We start from the raw sequence: 21,162 nt of genomic DNA on the forward strand, positions 1-21,162 counted from the left end.
TTGATGCAGCAATGCCTTGGCGCTCACTGAGTCTGCCTCTAGAATGCCTCCCTTATGCAAGTGATTGAAATCTGGTGTCATCTCCCACCAACCACTAGATGCCCTCGTTTCTGGGTCTCCAATGTAGTGTGGGTCAGCCACTACCTGAGGCACTCAGCAGGAAAAAGCTTCTGCTCAGCTTGGCTGGGGCGGAGCTACAGGGTGGAGCCTACAACCTTGGCTTCCTGTCAGCCCCGCCCTATGAGGCTCCTGTGTCTGTGTCCCTCTGTATTCCTTGCAAACACCTCTGAGAGAAACGCGCCCTGGAGTTTCGCCCACTGCCAAACAGTCCAGTCCCTCCCCTAATGAATCTGGACTCCCAGATTCTCGCCTGGAACTGGGTTTCAGTGTAGTTGGAACTGGGTCTCAGCGCAGTCTGGCGTCCCTGTCTCCTTCCCAGCAGGGCCACCCAGTGGCGCAGGCAAAAGTCCGTCCTCTGCGCACCTTCCAGTGCGCGCGTCTGGAGCCGCCGCTTCTCTGTGCCTCCGCCACCACAGCCCAAATTCATTCCCCCAGCGTGCGCCTGGCTTCCCAGGGTTTCGCCTGGAACTGGGGTTCAGTGCAGTCGGAACTGGGGTTCAGCACGGTCCTGAGCTTATGTCTCCTTCCCGCTAGGGCAGTTCAGTGGCGCAGGCAACAGTCCGTCCTCTGCGCCCCTTCCCGTGCGTGCCTCTGGAGCTCTGCCTTCCCCCGCTCCTCTGTGCCTGCGCCCCACAGCCCAGATTCATTCCCCCAGCCTGCGCCTGGCTTCCCAGGGTTTCGCCCGGAACTGGCGCTCAGTGCATTCGGAGCAGGCGCTTAGCGCACTCCGGAGCCTTTATCTCCTTCCTGCCAGTGAACGCCGGCCAGGCCGTCAGCCGCCCCTTCCTCTCTGGCTCCATCCTCCCCGCAGGCGCGCGTGCTCGTGTCTCCGCCAGTTTCTCCATACCTCAGGCTTTTACGGCTCCCCCGATTGTCCCCGTGGCCTTCTCCTTCCCCCCAGCTGTGGGCATTTCAGTCCGCCAGCTCTCCTGTGGTTCTGGACGATGTCCGTTCTGACCTCTAGTTGTGCCTTTGAAATTGTTGTGCCCGGCTGCAGGTTAGGTGTTTCACCTATGCCGCCATCTTGGTTTCTCCCGGCTTTTTTTTTTTTTTAAGGAGCGTAAGTTAACAGTCAATGTGAAAACGTCCAGGCCCCTTTTCAGGAAGACTGCTACACAATATATTTTATCTGTTTTTAAAATGCAGTTTCGGATTTCAAAGTTTACATTTTTCATATGTTGACTAAAACCTTACATGGTGATCCATATGATCATGTACACCCAGGTGACACTATTTGTTGAAGGAAAGAGGGAGGAAAGCTACTGACATGCATCAAAGATTACTCTGAATAAGGCCTGCCCAAATGTACTATCTGGGTTATTCACAGAGGCAGCAGACCACAGTGGGCAGGCAGTGTTCCCATTATTTTGTTATAGTTTTCCTTAAAACATGTGTTTTTTTTTCCTTACTGTACAAATAATACATATCCAATCACTGTTGAGATTGTACTTTCTATACTTTTAATTACAGAGCCACCATCCATGTGAATGGCCCTCTCAAAACCCCTGGTTTGTCTCCTATCACTTGGTCTCCCTTTATTCCTTCAATGAGACAAAAGTTTACGAGCATCTCTTCAATGTCTGTCCCCGAGCTAAGTGCTGAGGAGCAGCCCTTGACCTAAGAGAACTTAGAATGTTAGCAAAAAGGTCAAATTTACACAGTGGCTAGTAATGTGACAAAAGACAGCTTTCTTTTTTTAACCAGTTAGCCCACATGTGGTTCTAAGATGCAATTATCTCTTCTCACTTAGAAATGCTGTGTCATGCATGTAGAGCTGGATGAGAGAGCCAAGCAGAGCTTTTAACCTCTGTGGGGCTGAGTGAAGAGATAGTTGAAAAATGCATGCTTGATCTAAAACAAAACAAAACAAAACAAAACAAAACTGAGGCATATAGAAGAAGATGGCAGGAGGAAGATGAAAAGAGATGGGAAGCGGGGAAAGGTGATTTTAACAAAACATGGCCACTATCCCTCAGTTTAAAAAGCCAATACTGTGGCATTAATGAAGATGAGAGATGATGACAGGTTTAACCAAGACAATGACAATGAGGTTGGAGAATGGACTTGAGATCCATTTAGGAAGATCATGGACAGGCCTTGTAATTAGAGATCATTGATTTCGGCAGAAGCTCTGGTTTCTGGCTCAAGGCAATTTTATGATCTGGTGAGCATATTTTAATATTACTATTCTATAAAAAGATGTGATGGTTAATGTTATGTGTCAATTTGGCTGAGTCACAGTACCCAGATATGTTGTTAAACATTATTCTGGAGGTTTCTGTGAGGATAACTTTTGGATGAGATTAACAATTAAATTGGTGAACTTTGAATAAAGCAGATTGCTCTCCATAATGTCAGTGGGCCTTACCCAATCAGTTGAAGGCCCGAATAGAATGAAAGACTGATATCCCCTAGCAAGAGGGAATTTTGTCAGCAGACAGTCTTTAGACTTGGACTGCAACATCAGCCCTCCCCTGGGTCTCCATCCTGCCAACCTTCCCTGCAGATTTAGGACTTTCCCTTCTTTAGAATAGTATATACCAGTTCCTTAAAATAAATCTCTATAAGTACATACATACATTCTATTGCTCCTGTTTTTCTGGGGAACCCTGACAAATACAGGAGATAACAGTATTAAATTTTTCATAAAGTTATCGAAGGGGAAAAAGCTACAACTGAAATATATATACACCATAACAGTTAAGAACTTCTCAGATGTAAATTCTTATAAATAAAGACAAGGAAACACTGTATATCACCAAGACATATGTCTACTGCATACTCTGTATATCCCAATATACCAGTCAAGTGTCAGACCTGAAATACAAACTTGGGTATGTTCAGCTTTAAAATTTGTGTTTTTTAACAGTTCACCTCAGTAGCTTTTCTTTCAAACTTTCTCTGTTTAAAACTTTTTAATAAAAATAATGTTGGTGACACTTATGCTTACAGGGTTCTAGGCACTGTTCTATCATATATATATACTAGAGGCCCAGTGCACAAAATTGTGCACAGGTAGGGTTCCTAGGCCTAGCCTGCGATCAGGGCCATCTTCTGCCTGCTCGCCAGTCCCCAGTCCTGCCCTGCCACCTCCACCCAAACCGGTTCCCCGTTGGCCGGGTGATCGATCTGAGGCGGGGGGGGGGGGGGGGTGGTGGTGGCAGGGAGAGGGACCAAGAGGTCAGCGTTCTGCCCGCTCGCCAGTCCACAGTCCCACCCCACTGCCACTCACCCCAGTTCCCCGTGGTTACCTATTGGCCATCCAGCGATCAGAGCCTGCAGGCTGGGGGAGGGACCAAGAGATGGTCAATGCACCTCATAGCAACTGGTCAATTAGTCATTCCAGTCATTACGTCATTACAGTTGCTGGCCTTTTATTATATAGGATATATATATATATATATATATATATATATATATTCATTTAATCCCCACAATAATCCTGTTTTATAGATGAAACAGACACAGAAGATACAGACACAGTGAGGTACATCTTACTATATCCACCCAAACATCCACATACCTTCCATGACATATCTACACAGACATCTTCATGGGTTGTTAAACCTAAGGATCATACCTAGTCCTCATCTTAATTGACAGAGTTATTCTCTTTCTCCTCTTGAGACACTGCTCTTTTGCCTTCCAGAACATCACATGCTCTGGTTTTTGGTCTTGGTCTGCTTTCCTTACTGCTCCTGCTCTATGTTTCCTCCTCACCAATGTGACCTCTAAATGTACAATTGCCCAAGGGTTTAGTCTTGGACTCCTATCTTCTGCACTCATTCTTCAATGAATCCATCCAGGCTAATGGCCTTAAATATGTTGATATTTTATACATCTCCAGCTCAGACCTTGCCCTTGAAGTCCAACATCCAACATCATTCTTGTATATTCAATTGCCTACTCAATATATCCTCTCCGAAATCTAATAATCATGCCAAAATTTGGACCTTAACACTCCCTTCCAAACCTGCTCCCCCTCAGGGAGCTGCAACTCTATTATTCCTCCTGTTCAGGTCTCAACCTTTGGAATCATCCTTGGACCCCCCTGCTCTTCTTCCAGCACACATCCAAGTTTGCCTCCCTTCATTCTGTATTCAACCCAGAAGCCAGAGCCGTCTCTTGGAAATGTAAGCCCACTGAGTTAGTGCCATTAACTCCTCTCAGAATATTTTAAGGTCTCTCCCTCTCATCCAGAGTAAAAGAAAAATTCTTTTCAAAGGGCTTCAGGGCACTAAAGGATCCCAACATCCTCCTCTTTCCTCATTCATTCAGCTCTAGCCACAGTGCCCTCCATACTGTGTACAGAACCCATCAGAAAGCTCTCATGTAAGGCATTCGTGCATGCTGTCCCATCTACCTGGAATGCTTCCTCCTAGACAGAGGGCTCATTCAATCATTAGGTCACTGACCAAATGGCATGCAAGCATTTTCTGATTCCCATTTTAAAATATAACCACATTCTCCTTACCATCCATATTTCTCTTCCCGAACTTGTTTAATTCCTATAGCGCTTACCGAAATTTGACATTGTCTTATTTTACACATTTGCTTATTAATGAGAGTTTCTTTCTCTCTAAATTGCAAGCTAAATGAAGGTAGATATTTCAGTCCGTCCCCACTCCCCCAGGCATCCCCTGTAACTATAAGAGGGACTGGTATATGATGGGAGCTTAATAAGTGTTTGTTGAATGTTTAACGATTGCTGAATAAATATTTAACCTAATTGGAATTGTGCCACATATATAGATTTTTATCTTGCTTTTTTGTAGTATTAGTATGAAGAAATTAGATATTTCTTCATCTTAACGAATACATTTTGGGAAAAGAATTTTATAACAATTGTCAATTTAATAAATTTCATCAAAAAGTTTATATCAAACGGGTCCAATACTAATCCCACATTCCAAATTGAAAGCATTCTTTCTTAGAAGCAAATTACAAAAAATAAATAAATACCCTTCCCTGCCCCAAAGTTGAATAAGATTTTTATAAGTTTAGAATCAAGGCAAAAGGAGATAGTTAGCTCATTTTAACTTTTCAAGGTAAAATAGCTTGAAGTTTCTGATAGATCCTCCCTTCCCCCAACTGATGGATGGAGTATGACGTAAACTCTACCTGCAGCCGGACATTCCTGAACACCTTATATGGACTGTACATTGAACCACCAATCAGCACCTGCCATATAAGTCCCCAATTCCTAAATCCCTAGGCCCCTAACCATGTACCTTACATGAAACCACCAATCAGCGTGGGCTGAGTGCCCTAAGCCCCGTCCCCTTTTCCTCCCCTTAAAAGGCACTCTCACCCTGGCAAGCTCTCTCTCAAGCTCTCTCTCTCTCTCTCTCTTCCCTTTTCCCCTCTGGAAGGCGGCCGGCAGGGTGATCGCCAATAAAGCCTGTGTCCTGGTATCCCATGGTCTCCGACCCTCTGTTTCATCTTTCAGTTTCCATATCCACTTTAGAGGTCTTTTGTTTTTTGAGTGTCAAAATACCATTTCACTGTTGACACTGAGTGGGAAACGATTTATAATATCTTCATGGTATCTCATTATATGTAAGACATAATGTATTTCAATTTCCTTTTTTCTTAAACATTTGGTGGTTTGTAACATTCTACTATTACAAATAAAACTCTGATGAGAAACCTTATGCTATTTTTTGAACACATCCCTGATTTCCTTATGATGAGCTGCAAATCAAAATATAGAACATTTTTGAGACAGTTGTTACATTTTGCTAAATTGCTTTCCAAAATACTTTAATTTTCACTCCCTGACAGAGAATTAGAGTTCTCTTTTACCTCATACCCTGCCAACATCAGGAATTACCTTAGAAAAAAGCAATTATCACCAAAATTATGGGTTATAATGTATCTGTTAAAGTAACTTACACCCTAATTATTATTGAAGTTTAATGCTTTTCACTTGTTTATTAGTCATTAAAAATTTTAATATCACTTATATTTTGTCCCCTTAAATTGCATATTATTAGCTATTAATCTCCTGCTTTATTATTTCTTGATTGGCTTTCTCAGTTTTTTTTCTCTCCAATTGTCTCATTTCATTCTTAACATTCAACTACATAATTTTCCCTGATTATTTTTGTCGTGTACAATGGCATTCTACCAATTAATCACTGTCTCTCTTAGCTGTCTTAAAATGCCAGTTGGGGCTCTACTGCAGGAGAAAGAGCCTTTCCCCAGGCTGGGGGTGGGGCAGTGGGGGGAGGGGAGGAGAGGGACTGGCAGTCAGGGCTGAAGGTCCATGTTGCTGATGGCACAGACACTTCAGAGAATGAACACATCAAAAACAAAGCTCACCTGCCTGGAGTCTCTGAACTTTGTTCTATCCCCAGACTGAGCACAGCCTCAGCTGTTTCTCCAATAGGCTCCTTTATTGTGAGCTTATTAAAGGAAGATCACAGAAAATCAGGCTGCTGAGAGAGACCTGTCATTGAACAGAGCTCTCTGACCCAGAGGATGTGCAACAGACTATTTTGACTGGCTGAAAGGCACTGTGTTCTCTGACTGCTTTTTGACTCGCTTCCATTACTCTTTGTCACCTTTCCCCATTCAGCATTGGTCATGTCCCCTGCTGAGCACTGTGTCCTTTCTTGCTTGAGCAAGGGGGTAAGAGAACCACTGGGCCTTGGCAGACCTTTGCCAATCCCAGGAATTAGGTCCACTGGATGTCCAGAAGTTAAGCAATAAACTCATTACAGAGATCATCATACATAAAACAAAAACCTTATATCCCCGAAGGTCTATAGATGCTGAAATGTTTGGGTAGTAAATGCTAAGTAGTGCATGTATTAAATGCTCAAAGGAAAAAAAACAACAACATAATTAAAAATACATACAAAAAAACTTTCAGGTTTAAAAAGATTTTTTTTTATGATGTTAAAAATATTTTTATTGATTTCAGAGAGGAAGGGAGAGGGAGAGAGAGATAGAAACATCAATGATGAAAGAGAATCACTGATTGGCTGCCTCCTGGCTGCCTCCCACTGGAGACCAAGTCCACAACCCAGGCATGTGCCCTGGCCGGGATTCGAACTGCTTCATAGGTCGATTCTCAATCACTGAGCCATGCCAGCAGGGCAAGACAGATTTTTTTTTTTTTAAGTTGAACATTAAGAAATGAGAAATACAGTTGCTAACAGCAAGCATTTAATATCCAGGTAAAATGGCATGATGGACACTGTTGAAAGTGAACTAGTGAACAGGAAGAAATACCTGAAGAATTTATCTATATTGTGGTAACTGAGGCAGGATAGTAAGAAGCTAAGAAAATTCCTTGGCAGGAGAATGAGGGAAACTGAAACAAGATAATTAAAAAGGGCCAAGAGCAATTAACAGCCTGCTTATAAATTCCAAGCTCTTATCTTCCCTAACCAGGGACACGGAGGAGCATCTGGTTTATACCTCTCCTGCCCAACCAGAGAGTGAGTAGCTTAAATCACCCTAGTCAGGGAGATAAATAACAAAAACCCAATTAGAGACAGACAAACCCAAGATAAAAGTAAAGCAATGAAGCTGACCAGTGTGGACGAAAGGGGCCACATGCTAACCTGACAAGCTCTGGGAAGGCCTGCGTGGCGGTCTTGCAAACTCAGAGACCTAAAGTAACCACAAAAGATGGTCTGAAATTAAACTTTAACTAAAAGCAGTTATGGTGGGTAGTCACCTCCTAGGCTAGTATTTTCCCTGATAAGGTCAATTTTTACCTTAACTGAGCCTATCTGTCTTTTTGCATCTATGATAACATATCCTTGAAATGTCAGGGTAACTTGTAACTTCCCTTTTTTCTAGACCCCTTGGGGCACAGCCAAATGCTCCTGGGTGCCAGGGCAGAGACCACAAGTTCCTTGTTATTGTTATCATGTTAATTGCTGCCTGTTAACTATCCTATACCCACCTAAGTAAAAAAAGTGTGTGTCTATCATTTTACTTTTCATCCAATCCCAGAGGTTTCCCCACTTGGCTTTCTCCCGCCTCTCTAACCTATCACCAATGAATTTCATGTAACCCACCTACGTGATTACAATGTATAAAAATAGATGAAAAACTGCCATTCTCGAGCATTATCCCAATCTGTTGAGATTCTGCTTCCCAGCAATTGTCGACAGTTTGGCTCAAATAAACTCACAAAAATTCTTTACAGGTTTGAATGTTTTTACGTTAATACCAGAAAACGATCCCTAAACTTCTATACACACGTTCATTTCGATGCACCTGGAAAGCTATTGAATATTCAGTTAAGACCCTCCTCTGAGAACTCCCCTAAAACTCCCACCTTCAGAAAACAGATAAGAGCCCTCCAGACGAAGGCCCCAGCATGTGCTCTCCTTGGAGCAGAGCCCTCCTTTTCTTTTTTTTTTTTTTTTTTTAGAGAGGAAGAGAGAGGAATAGAGAGTTAGAAACAAAGAGAGAGAAACATTGACCAGCTGCCTCCTGCACACTCCCCCACTGGGGATGTGCCCGCAACCAAGTACATGCCCTTGACCGGAATCCTGGGACCCTTGAGTCCACAGGCCGATGCTCTATCACTGAGCCAAACCGGTTTCGGCTCCTTTTCTCAGGCGTGTACTCTTGCTTTCTTTCTCCTAAACTCTAAGGGTCCCCATGAGACTTGCAACCAGGAGAGAGAGGGCAGCAGCACTCTTCAGGGGCTAACTCCCTGAACTTGTCTCTAAAGACTCTCCTTTGGACTCTGTATCTTCCTTTCTTGAGACTATGCAGCCCAGCCTAGGCTCACTCTTCTTGCTGTGATCTTGCCTCCTCTATGTTAAGCCTTTCCTTTGTTTCACTGTCCCTGGCTTTAGTAAGCACACTCTCAAAATCAGCTAGACTCGTAGTGCGAAATCTTTCCTACACTAAGTCAAGAACCCACACATTCCAGACCATACAGGGGCAGACCCACCTCGCTCCAGATCCCCATAAGGTGACATGATGAGAGATAAGAAGATGGAAATCATTAAAGGGGATTTAAAGGTGTGCGGGATAGAATGAGAAAGTATAACTTAAATCTAATTTGAGGCCCATAGGCAAATGATTAATAAAAAGGAGAGGAAAAATATTTAAAAGGTAACAACTATGATATTTCAAGAAAATAATGTACCCACAGATCTGGGGAGCATGATGCCTGGCAAAGGGAACACATAAAAATAAATCCATGCCTAGACACAGCAGCGAATGCAGAGTTTTAAAGCCAAAATGATTTTAAAATAGAGAGAATAACAAATCATGAGCAAAAATAAAAAAACAAAAGGTATTAATGAAAGGATCTTCACAGCAGCAACCTTAGAAGCCAGAAGATGGTGAAATAATATCCTTAAAATATTGATTGAATGAGGCCGCAGTGGCTCAGTGGTTGAGCATCGACCCAGGAAGCAGGAGGTCACGGTTTGATTCCCGGTCAAGACACATGCCTGGGTTTCAGGCTCCATCCCCAGTGTGGGGTGTGTGGGAGGCGGCTGATCAAAAATTCTTTCTCATCATTGATGTTTCTTTTTCTCTCGCCCTCTCCCTTCTTCTCTGAAATCAATAAAAATATATTTAAAAATAAAAAATAAATAAATAAATAAAATATTGATTGAAAATACATGTCAGACTAGAACTTATATCTACAAAACTAACTTTCAAAAATGAGGATTAAGACATGCAACAACAACAACAACAAATGAAGATAAAATTCTAATGGAATATATCAGCTTGAGACCTGCTCTAAAGAACACTGTATAAAGTAAAAAGATGGTCACCTAAAGATCATTTCTTATCCAAGGAGAAATGGTAAATAAATACTACAAATATGGCAAATATAAAATTTAAATCCAAACAAGAAGGTCTCTCTAAAATAGCGAATAGAGGGTAAATAGATAGAACTAAAAAATTGGACAAAACAATATGTAAGTTGAAGAACAATTAAAGCTAAAGATATTGTTTTCCTTGAGAGAGAGGTCAAATTGTTAAATTTAGATTCTGTTAACTTAAATATAATGTGGATATTTCATGGATAACCACTAAAGGAACAAAATGTGTAAATTCAAAACAATAGAATGTGTAAATTCAAATCAATAGGGAGAAAGAATGGTGAAAAATAAACATATAATCAAACAACTCTGAAAAGTTTCAAAAGAGAAAATAAGAAACATAGACAAAGCAAGAGAAAAGGAAGCAAAAAGTAAGATGGAAGGAACAAATTTAAATGTGTTAATAATCACAATAAGCATAAATAGACTAAACTTGTCACTTAAAGTATAGAAATTGAGTGATTGAAAATATAGCTCAGAAAAAGCTTTATAAGTCAAATACACGCCCCCCCCCCCCCACACACACACACAAACACACCAAAAGAAAGTGATGTTATCTTTAAATTACTATAGTCAAAGATAGAGATAAAGGAAGTTGTCTAATTTTGGGTTGTGGACAAATTCTTAGAAAAATAATAACTTTTTATAACTGGTTCAAAAAGCAATAGAGTCCTAATAGTCCTATAACTGTTAAAAAATGTCTCCTGCAAATAAAATGTCTGTCCTAGGTGGTTTTATGCATGAGTTCTACCACATTTAAAACGATCAAACCCTTAGAACCTCACCATTCCACAGAGATGAGATAAAAACATATTTAAAAACTATTTTAGTCATTAAAATAGATGAAAATTTCTTATTCCAAGTATTTACAATGCAAATGTAAAAGTGTATAAAAAGATAATACATTATGACCAAATTGAGTTTGTTCCAGGAATATAAAAATAACTTTGTAAATTCTATCATTTGTAAAAATATAGTATATATTTTTAGTGATTTCAGAGAGGAAGGGAGAGGGAGAGAGAGATAGAAACATCAGTGTTGGGAGAGAATCCTTAATCGGCCGCCTCCTGCACCCCCAACACTAGGGATCAAGCCTGCAACCCAGACATGTGCCCTGACCAGGAATCAAATCAAGACCTCCTGGTCCAAAGGTCAATGCTCAACCACTGAGCCATGCCAGCTGGGCAATTCTACCATTTTCAATAATCACATTGATTAAAACACTGAAAACCGTATGATCATCTCAACAGATAGAGAAAAGGTATGCAGTTAAAGTAAATGCATATTCATAATAAAAAAAATAAACTTGTACTATAAACTAACTATCTTTACCTGGCAATTATGTTTACAAACATTATTCTAAATAGAGCATTGTAAGAAGCCTTCTTTTTAAAATTCTGGACATGGCAAAGATACCTACTTTCACTGATTTATTGCTTTTAACATTGTCTTACATTCTAGTCCATGTCATGTTCTAGTCTGTGCAACAAAAATAAATAAATTAAAGTGTAAGACTTTTTAAAAAGGAAATAAAACTTTCATTCCTTGAAAATGATTTGGTTATATAGCTAAAACACCCAAGACTGTACAGACAAATAACTAGGAATGAGAGAATTTAGCAAGATAGTTAACCATACAAAAGTCAATTGCACATCTACACACAAGAGGGAAAAAAACAATTTAAAGAAAAGATACAAACTATAATAGCAACATAAACTATAAAGTGCCTTATAAATAATTCTCAGCAGATATTTTTCAGGGATCTCTACACAGAAAAGTGTTAAGTATTTCAAAAGCATGTTAAAAAACTTTAAAACGAGAGGGAGGACAAAATAGGATGAAATGGAATGAGAGATGTAAGAGTTAGGATGTTCACAAGTAAAAATATTAAGTAATTACATAAATGTTGAGTCTTCTGAAAATAACCTATAGATTCAATAAAATTCCAATAAAAGTTCCAACAGGTTTTGTGTGTGTGTGTGTGTGTGTGTGTGTGTGTGTGTGTTTGTGTGTGTGTGTGAATGTGTGTGTGTGTGTGTGTGAGAGAGAGAGAGAGAGAGACTTAAAAAGCTAATTTTAATATTGACACGAAAGAACTGAAAATCTACAATAGCTAAGACAAACTTATAATTTGTGAATTAAGGAAGTAGTAGGGCAAGATATGAATTAGAATAATTTTCTGACTGCCTGATCACTTCATTATTTATTACATTGTTACCCAGAAGACAAAAGTAAATAAATTGTCCTCAGTATTCAAAATTTACCTGCTCAGTCTGAATTTTTCTGTCTGATATTAAGGATAACATTTAAAATTGTGTTTATCTCTTTATTTTTGTACCTCAGGTTTATAGTATAATATTTATCATAACTGTAAATTCAAAACAAACTGTTAACATTGGTTTGTGCATAGGTTCCTTTATTGTAATTATTTTTTCATTATTTACACCATGGAAAGTGAACACCCATGAACCCATCACCCAATTAAGCATTAGAACCTTATTAACATATAGTTTTCACATTACAAATGCAGCAAACCCATTTTAAAGTATACATTTTTTGTAGTGGGCTTGTTTAACATCTTTTTCCTTTCTTTGGCAAAGAGATGTGATAATAGTTTTCCTTTGTAGAACCTCCATTCCTTCCTTGAGACCCTAAGCTGATTGTCAGCCACAGACAGCCACCAGCCCCTACCATAGCTAAAGGGTGAAGTTTAACCCATCTGATTTTCTTTCCTAGGAATTTGAACTTGGGAAGAATCATCTAAGGACAGAAGGTCATCCTGGGGACAAGGACTCCATAGATATTGCCCACTAATTTCCATTAACAAGGGTCCCAGATATGACTTGGTTCCTGACTTCTGAAGGCCTGGATGTTTACTCTTTCCTAGGTTCTGTGAGAAATTCAATATCCTTTTAAGAAATCTGGTTCTTTTCCTTAAGTTACCTTGAATCAATTTTAGTTGTTTGTCTGCTACCAAGAGTTATAGCAACTACTCTCTTTATTGAATTTAAGTGTCTATATGACTAATGACTCAGCTTCATTAAATGTGTGAATATCTGAAATCTAAGTTTGGGCTCATCAAGCTTAGCTACTGTTCTATGACACCAAGGAAATCACCACAATATTGAAAAGTCAATGTATCCAACTTGAATTAATGAACACGTTTTTAATCTTTTTTGAAAAGTTTTCAATAAATAAGATGAAAGGTGAGAAAAAGACAGCCATGGTGTCTCTAAAATAAAATAAAATCTACTTGCATTGGCCATATTGCTGAATTTCTATTTCTTAGGTGAGGGTGTTGAGACATGTTCTATGAGGCCTCAGGCTTTCTGAGCCCTATATATAACAATTTTTTGCTTCTTATGGGAAACAGATGGGATTAACAGACTGTTATATTGTCTGATAAAATGAAGCATGGTTCTGTTATTCCATAGATAGACTTCCTGCATGAAGTCTATATATATATATATATATATATCTCAAATCTATATTTTAAAAAATGTTCTTTGTTTAGAAATCACTCTTACTTACTTTGTATGCCTTTGGAAATCAATAGAGAGAAAACCTGCTCTTAAAGGCATGAGAGGCATGTTCAGATGTCATCAGTGCTAACAATATTTGCAGGGAACAGAATAATAAGTAATGGAGAGATTAGAATACCTCATTGCCTATTTCTTTGGGGAATCACTTGGTTGTCCCCAAAACATTTGACTGTGGAAAGCTGTCAACCTTGTTTCTACTCTCATCTCAGGTAATCCATGCCATCTCTGGAGTCCCAAAATGTAGACAATTGAAGAATTCTATAATCAGTAGAAAACTACCAATAGTGCATTCAGTACATGTTTAATAAATAAATAAGTGATATCTCTTCAATTATTTTCAAATTAATACTTTTGGTCAGCCACTCAAATAGTCACAAATTCTCTTTATCAATATCCTTCAAGATTCCCTCTTATTGATTTTAAGAATATCCTACCTAATAAAAGAGTAACATGAAAATTGACCATAACTCTGCTACACCCACAAGCCACGCCTACAAGCCACGCCCACCAACCAATCAGGAGGAAATATGCAAATAAGCCCAACCAAGATGGCTACAGCCATAGAGAGCAGGAGGGAGGTTTGGGTTTCCCCGGCAACAGAGGAAGCCAAGCTTTCCGCCTGCCCTTGCCAGCCTAAGCCTCCACTCAAGGCTACAAAGTTTCAATTATAGAAGGTAAACAAATCCAAACAGAAATGGCGGCAGCCACAGAGCTGGAAAGAGCAGGAGGCAAGTGTTGCCCCCGGCAATGGAAGAAGCAAAGCTTCTGCAGCCCTGGCTGGCCTAGGCCTCCGCTACAGGATACAAAGTTTCAATTATAGAAGATACACAAATCTCAACAGAAATGGCTGCTGGCCACAGAGTGAGCAGGAGGCTTGGCTCTGCTCCAGGCTACAAAGTTTCAATTATAGAAGATACATAAATCCCAGATACCAGGGCCTCTGCTTGGGTCACCAGGGGGTGTGGCTGGCCTGCAAACCACCACAGGCCCTTCACCCAGGCCGCCCCACACCCCAAGGGAACCCTCACCCTGATCCGGGATACCCTTCAGGGCATACCAGCTGGCCCCCACCCATGCACCAGGCCTCTATCCTATCTAATAAAAGAGTAATATGCAGATTGACCATCACTCCAACACACAAAATGACTGCCCCCATGTGGTCAAAGATCCTGTCCCCCATGTGGACACAAGATGGCCAGCACAAGATGGCCAGCAGGGGAGGGCAGTTGGGAGGCACCAGGCCTGCAAGGGATGGCAGTTGAGAGGGACCAGGCCTACAAGGAAGGGCAGTTGTGGGCAATCAGGCCAGCAGGAGAGGGCAGTTGGGAGGGACCAGGCCTACAAGGGAGGGCAGTGGGGGCAATCAAGCCCGCAGGGGAGGGCAGTTAGGGGTGACCAGGCTGGCAGAGGAGGGAAGTTGGAGGTGACTGGGCCTGCAGGGGAGGGCAGTTGGGTGGGACCCAGCCCTGCAGGGGAGAGCAGGTGGGGGGGAACCAGGCCTGCAGGGGAGGGCAGTTAGGGGCAAACACGCTGGTAGGGGAGCAGTTAGGTATCAATCAGGCTGGCAGGGGAGTGGTTAGGGGGCGATCAGGCTGGCAGGCAGAAGCGGTTAGGGGCAATCAGGAAGGCAGGCAGGCGAGCAGTTGGGAGTCAGCAGTCCTGGATTGTGAGAGGGATGTCCAACTGCCTGTTTAGGCCTGATCCCACAAGGATCGCTCTGCACTGTCAGCAGGTGCGAGCAGGGCTAGTGCCAGGGGTCCCAGATTGGAGATGGTGCAGCTGGCCTGAGGGACAGCCCCACCCCTGCCGTGCATGAATTTCATGCACCGGGCCTCTAGTCCTATACAATAAAAGGCTAACATGCAAATAGATCAAATGGTGGAACAACTGAACAACTGGTCGCTATGATGTGCGCTGACCACCAGGGGGTGCGCATGGAACATAGTGGGCATTGGCAGCAGCAGCAGAGCATGAAATATGGCAGGTGTCAGCTGTGGCGAGATGGTGGAGCAGGTGAGCGGGGGCACCAGACCAAGGCTGGGGGGGCGCTGGTCACTGTCATCAGGGTGAACCTCTGGTGGTTACTGAAAAGTCTTTGCTCCCGTGCGCCGCAGTGTCGCCCAGTGCTCACAACCTGCTGCTGGTGCCGGCTCCACTTGCACCTGGTGCCAGAGCCCGGCACCGGCCCTGATCGCTTGGCGCCATCAGTGGGTGCAAATGGCAGCTGCCAGCCCTGATTGCCCCTCAGGGCTTCTCCACCTCCCACTGCTCCTGAGGGGCGATCAAGGCCAGCAGCTGCCACCACCACTCGCACCTGCTGACAGCACGGGCCCTGCTCACACCTACTGCTGGTGCCGGCCCCAATCTCTCTGCACCGTCAGCAGGTGCGAGCAGGGCTAGTGCCATCAGCACGTGGGAGTGGGGCTGCCAGCAGAAAGAGGACTGGGGGCCAGGGTGGGAGGGGCCAGGTAGGGATGCGGAGGATGGGCTGAGACTTGCCCCTGTGCCCACCACAGCCTTGTACCCACAGTTCCTTTCAAGTTGCACGAATTCGTGCACTGGGCTCCTAGTCATTAAATATTTGTCTTGTTGAGATCTAGAAATGCCTAGTGCATTTTTGATCAGCCATAATTGAAGGCATGTTTAAAGAAGAAACTAATATACTTGGGCTATATAAAATCAGTGAGGTCAGATTGACCCTTTTTTTGAGTACCAATTTCTTTTTAATATGGTTAAAAATCATTATTTTAAGAATGTGTACTAAAATCAATAATGACCAATGTTTGGTAGGTTTTTTAGTACTTCACTTATTTGTTTTACACTTCCAGAATTCTTCCCATTTTTGATTAATTCTGATGGGTAGATCATTAACAGAAGTTCCTTGACATTAACTGGAAATTACTCTGTAATCTTTTATGCAGTTTGTTTAAAAAGACTTGGATTTCTGTAGTGTCTATATGCTTGCAATCTACTGTAGGCCTCAACTCCTTCTTATCAGTGTTTGTTTTAACTTTTCAGAAAGAAACACATTCTTTACTGAGAAAAAAATTAAAAGTTTTTTTTTTTTTCTTTCTCTTTGTAATACATCACTATTTTACTACTGGCCCAGATCTCTAAGCTTATCTATCAGAACATAATTTAAAGTGCCCTTTTATGTGTTTATGGAAAATCTATTGCTGTATAACTCTTTGTAGCTGTGCCCTCTCTCATGATTTTTTCTAACATCTGGTCATATTCCTCCTTGGAGTTAGTGAGGATTTGTAGCCCTTTACATAAGAATCTTATCTTGAGTTGTTTCTTTTTAGCCTGTTTTTTTTTTTTTTTTTTTTTTTTTTTTTAATATATTTTATTGATTTTTTTACAGAGAGGAAGGGAGAAGCATAGAGAGTTAGAAACATCGATGAGAGAGAAACATCGATCGGCTGCCTCCTGAACACTCCCTACTGGGGATGTGCCCGCAACCAAGGTACATGCCCTTGACCGGAATCGAACCTGGGACCCTTCAGTCCGCAGGCCGACGCTCTTACCCACTGAGCCAAACCGGTCAGGGCTCTTTTTAGCCTGTTTTTATGGCAAATTTATTTCTAGGAGAAACTTGCTGCTTTTTTTTTTCTTTTCCTTTTTGAAGACTCTGAGAGTAGTTAATTCATAAGATGAGTTCATTTCTCTTCCTGATCCACAAAGCTGTGAATCAAGCCATGGAATGGATCTTTTGTGTATATGTGTAAGCATATATGTGTATGTGTGTATGATATGTTAAGTGAGCTTATTTAATTGTGTTTTTAGTCAAATTATGTACATATATGTATATATTTAATACAATATTAATATGTATATTTATATATACACTAGAGGCCTGGTGCACGAAATTCATGCGGGGGTGTGTGTCCCTCAGCCCAGCCTGCACCCTCTGCAATTTGGGACCCCTCGAGGGATGTCTGACTGCCTGTTTAGACCTGATCCCTCTTGCAATCCAGGACTGCTGTCTCCCATCTGCTCGCCTGCCTGCCTGCCTGCCTGCCTGATTGCCCCTAACCGCTTCTGCTTGCCAGACTGATCACCCCCTAACCCCTGCCAGCCCAATTGCACCTAACTGTCCTTCCCTGAGGGCCTGGTCACCTCTAACTGCCCTCCTCTGCTGGCCTGGACACCCCTAACTGCCCTCCCCTGCTGGCTCAGTCACCCCTAACTTCCCTCCTTTGCAAGCCTGGTCACCCCTAACTGCCCTCCCCTGCTGGCCCAATTGCCCCTAACTGTCCTCCCCTGCTGGCCTGGTCACCCCCAACTGCCCTCCCTTGCAGGCCTGGTCCCTCCCAAATGCCCTCCCCTGTAGGCCTGGTCACCCCCAACTGTCCTCCCCTGCAGGCCTGGTCACCCCCAACTGTCCTCCCCTGCAGACCTGGTCGCCCCAACTGCCCTCCTCTGCCGGCCCAGTCACCCCTAACTGCCCTTCCCTGCTGGCCTGATTGCCCACAACTGCCCTCCCCTGCCGTCCATCTTGTGTCCACATGGAGTGGCCATCTTTGACCACATGGGGGTGGCCATCTTGTGTGTTGGAGTGATGGTCAATTTGCATATTACCTCTTTATTATATAGGATATCAGGAATTGAAATGAATTGTTCGCCGAAGTGTCAAATAGCCCCTTAAAGAACTTGCAAAAAAGAAGTTGGGGAAATTAGTTAGATGATTTCATGCTTCTCATCCATATTGATGGAATAAAAAGGTCATTGGAAATTAGAGAAGGAAACGTGAAGGTTTCTTTGGAGAGAGTTGTCCTGTGTGCCTTACCTCGTTCCTTTTAGGGAAGAGGGGTGGAGGATACTCCCTTAGAGAAGTGGACTTCCTGGGAACCACCTGGGGATTTTGATATGTAACCCCTCTTTCACATATATTTCACATATATGTCTCTCTTATATTCACACTATTTGGGTGACACAGTGAACTTGTGTCTGAGTCACTTTTGAGAATTCCAAAGTTTGGGTGTTGGTTGGGCTTGCCTATGGCAGCAGAGTTTAGGACTGCATTTTGGTAAAAAATGAAGCTCCCAGAGTTTGTCAAGGGAAAGGAAAGCATGTGGCCACATGGGAGGCAAAGCCCAAAGTAGGAGGTATTAGATTCTGTCCAACATCCACCAGACTGACTGGAGGGGAGATGTGACATCAGAGGAAGAAAGCTGCCAGTGGCCTCCTAATGCTCAGAGGCTCTAAAAGGAACCACAACTAGCAGGAATGCTGATGCAATCGCCCATGCCAAGGGAATGCAGGTGGGAAGTCCCCAGCCATGGGACAGTGCTGAGACAGAAAGAGACAAGAAAGATGCAAGATCACCAGCTGCACTTCAACCAGTCAAAGCACCCCAGAGGAGTAAACAGTCTTTGTTTTCATGATGGGGAGTTGCTTCTCAGGTATAGAGAAGGTGAAACTGACTAAATCCCATTTCCTTATTTGTAGGTGCTCCTTCTCCACTAGGCACACACTGGTAAGATGTCAACCTCAAATGCACGAGCAAGTTTTGATTGTCACATAGGAGTGAACAGTTGAATTACAGAATCGAGTCTATGATTTGCAACTTAGTGAGATTATAGGACTTTTGATTGCTTTCAAGGGACCACATAGCCAGGGTTGGATGTTCATCCAGGTATCTGGGAAGAACAGTGGTCAGAAATATTAACTGACTTTATGACTGCTCTCTCCGAGTCATGTTTGTCACCCAGGAAAACCGGTAAGACAGGCTGCAGGCGGTGCATCTTGTTATACTAGTATGTCTGAATATCTGCTCTTTTAAACAAGTTTTAATAATATAGTGTATTTATGATTGGATCATACTTTCTCCTAATTACCTCACAAGTATTGGTTTGCATTCCTGGCTTTATTACTTCTCTGTATAATAATTACTTGAGTACTTTACATTTTAACAAACCCCTTTATTCAATGACTATTATGCCTGCGTCATCTATGTGTCCTCTTATTCAATTCTTTCTTCCAGTTATCCATGTGTGTTTGGAATGGTGGCTTTAATTTTTTAAAAACTTTATCATTATTACTTAAGCTTCCATGATACACTTAAACTATCTTATCTTGAATTAACATATTCAATGGCTCCCCAGTGAAGCACATACTTTTTATTTAGCAATTATATTTACTTAGAGATCAGTGCCTCTGATTCTTCTGACTCACCAGATTTAACAGGCTATTTGGTTTTGTTTACGGGTTAGATATGGTTGTGGCAGGAGGTAATGTATTAGGCATATGAGACCTATATTTTGACCTGGAATTTTTATGTCCAAATTTTCTGACTGTGCCTTTTATGACCACTTCATTCCTCCTAGCTTATTATCATTTGCACACACCCCCCCTCCAAAAAAAATGATGCCATGTGGCTTATTAATTTAAGAAACACTCAGAGAATATTTTGAAAGGCAAAGCAAAACGATGAGGAGTATTATCAGAAACTCATACTTTATAAAAAAAAATGGCAGTTCTTCTAATCCAGTGGTTGTTAAGGGTAGTCAGGGGTTTGTGAGATCAAAATTATTTCCATTACAATACTAAAATGTTAGTTGCTTTTGCCCTCCCACTCTCCCATTAGTGTGCAGTAGTGATTTCCAAAAGCGAGATGACATGTGATGATGCTATCATACCAACAGTTAATGGAATGTGTACTTGTGTTCTTCTGTTTTTATATGCTCATTTAAATTTTTTAGGCTGGTGAATTTTAATAGATGTTATCCACATAAACAAAATCTCTTTAGGGTCCGTAGACATTTTTAAGGGTACAAAGGGATCCTGAGACCAAAGAGCTTGAGAACCTTTATTCTAAACTATTTGTTTTTAAATATTTAATATACAAATAATTATAAAATAAGAAATATGGAGTAAAACTGGTCTAAATGTGTATGTAATGGATAGTGTTCTAAATGTTTATATGTATGTATATAATGGTTAGAGTCTTCAGAAATTCTGAGGAGGGCTCGTGTTATTTTTACTATCTTATTCACATAGTTTGCTATAAAACAAAGCATTTGGAAAAATCTTAATTTCCTTGATAATCACTTAACCAAGAAGGTCAGAGACACTTTTGATGATTTAGTGTCCTGACATAAATACTTTTAAAGAATCATTTGTGTGTGTGTATTAAGCTAATTGGATATAGATCTACTTTTAAATGTGCAGTCCAGAGGAGGCAAATGAAAAATATAATAATTGAATAATGTGGAAAATTACTCATATAAGATAATATCATTTTCCCCAATTATTATGAGAATAATTATTGACAGGTATTACCCTCTCATTTTTCTTTTTCATGAAAACTAAAATGCATTTACAGAAGAGGAGCTTTTCTCTCTTAACCTGTTACGTAAAAACAGTCAGGGGGGAAAATAACAACAAAAATCTAGGAATGCCTAAACATAGATGAAGTCTATATATTTTTTAGGCAAATACAATTTTCAAACTCAAATACTTAAAATGATATGAAACAGCAAAAGGAGACATTCTTTTAAGATTTGTAAATATAAGATAGAAAAACATAAGGATGACTAGCTCAGCGGTTGAGAGTGATTTGTAAAGAGAAAAAAACCCAAATAGCCTTCTCCAGTCTTGCACTATGAGAAATAGGGAGGCATCTTAATTAGTGATTGGGGAACATTAGGCGATTGGAAACTTAGAGGTATAATTAGGAAAGT

At 41.5% G+C, this 21,162-nt stretch overlaps 1 protein-coding gene and 1 long non-coding RNA gene across 2 annotated transcripts in view; one reads left to right on the plus strand and one right to left on the minus strand.

Moving 5' to 3' along the window:
- Nucleotides 1–13,198, plus strand: part of LOC114227667 (uncharacterized) — a 37,913-nt gene extending 24,715 nt beyond the window's left edge. Inside the window, exon 3 of the long non-coding RNA XR_003613741.2 lies at nucleotides 12,672–13,198. This is a non-coding gene — a long non-coding RNA (uncharacterized LOC114227667). The remainder of the gene's footprint in view (nucleotides 1–12,671) is intronic.
- The window catches only part of GALNTL6 (polypeptide N-acetylgalactosaminyltransferase like 6), a 982,562-nt gene that overhangs the window by 283,421 nt on the left and 677,979 nt on the right, over nucleotides 1–21,162 (minus strand). The window lies entirely within an intron of this gene.

Source organism: Eptesicus fuscus, chromosome 6, assembly GCF_027574615.1.
Source record: "Eptesicus fuscus isolate TK198812 chromosome 6, DD_ASM_mEF_20220401, whole genome shotgun sequence".
NCBI classification, from domain to species: Eukaryota; Metazoa; Chordata; class Mammalia; order Chiroptera; family Vespertilionidae; genus Eptesicus; species Eptesicus fuscus.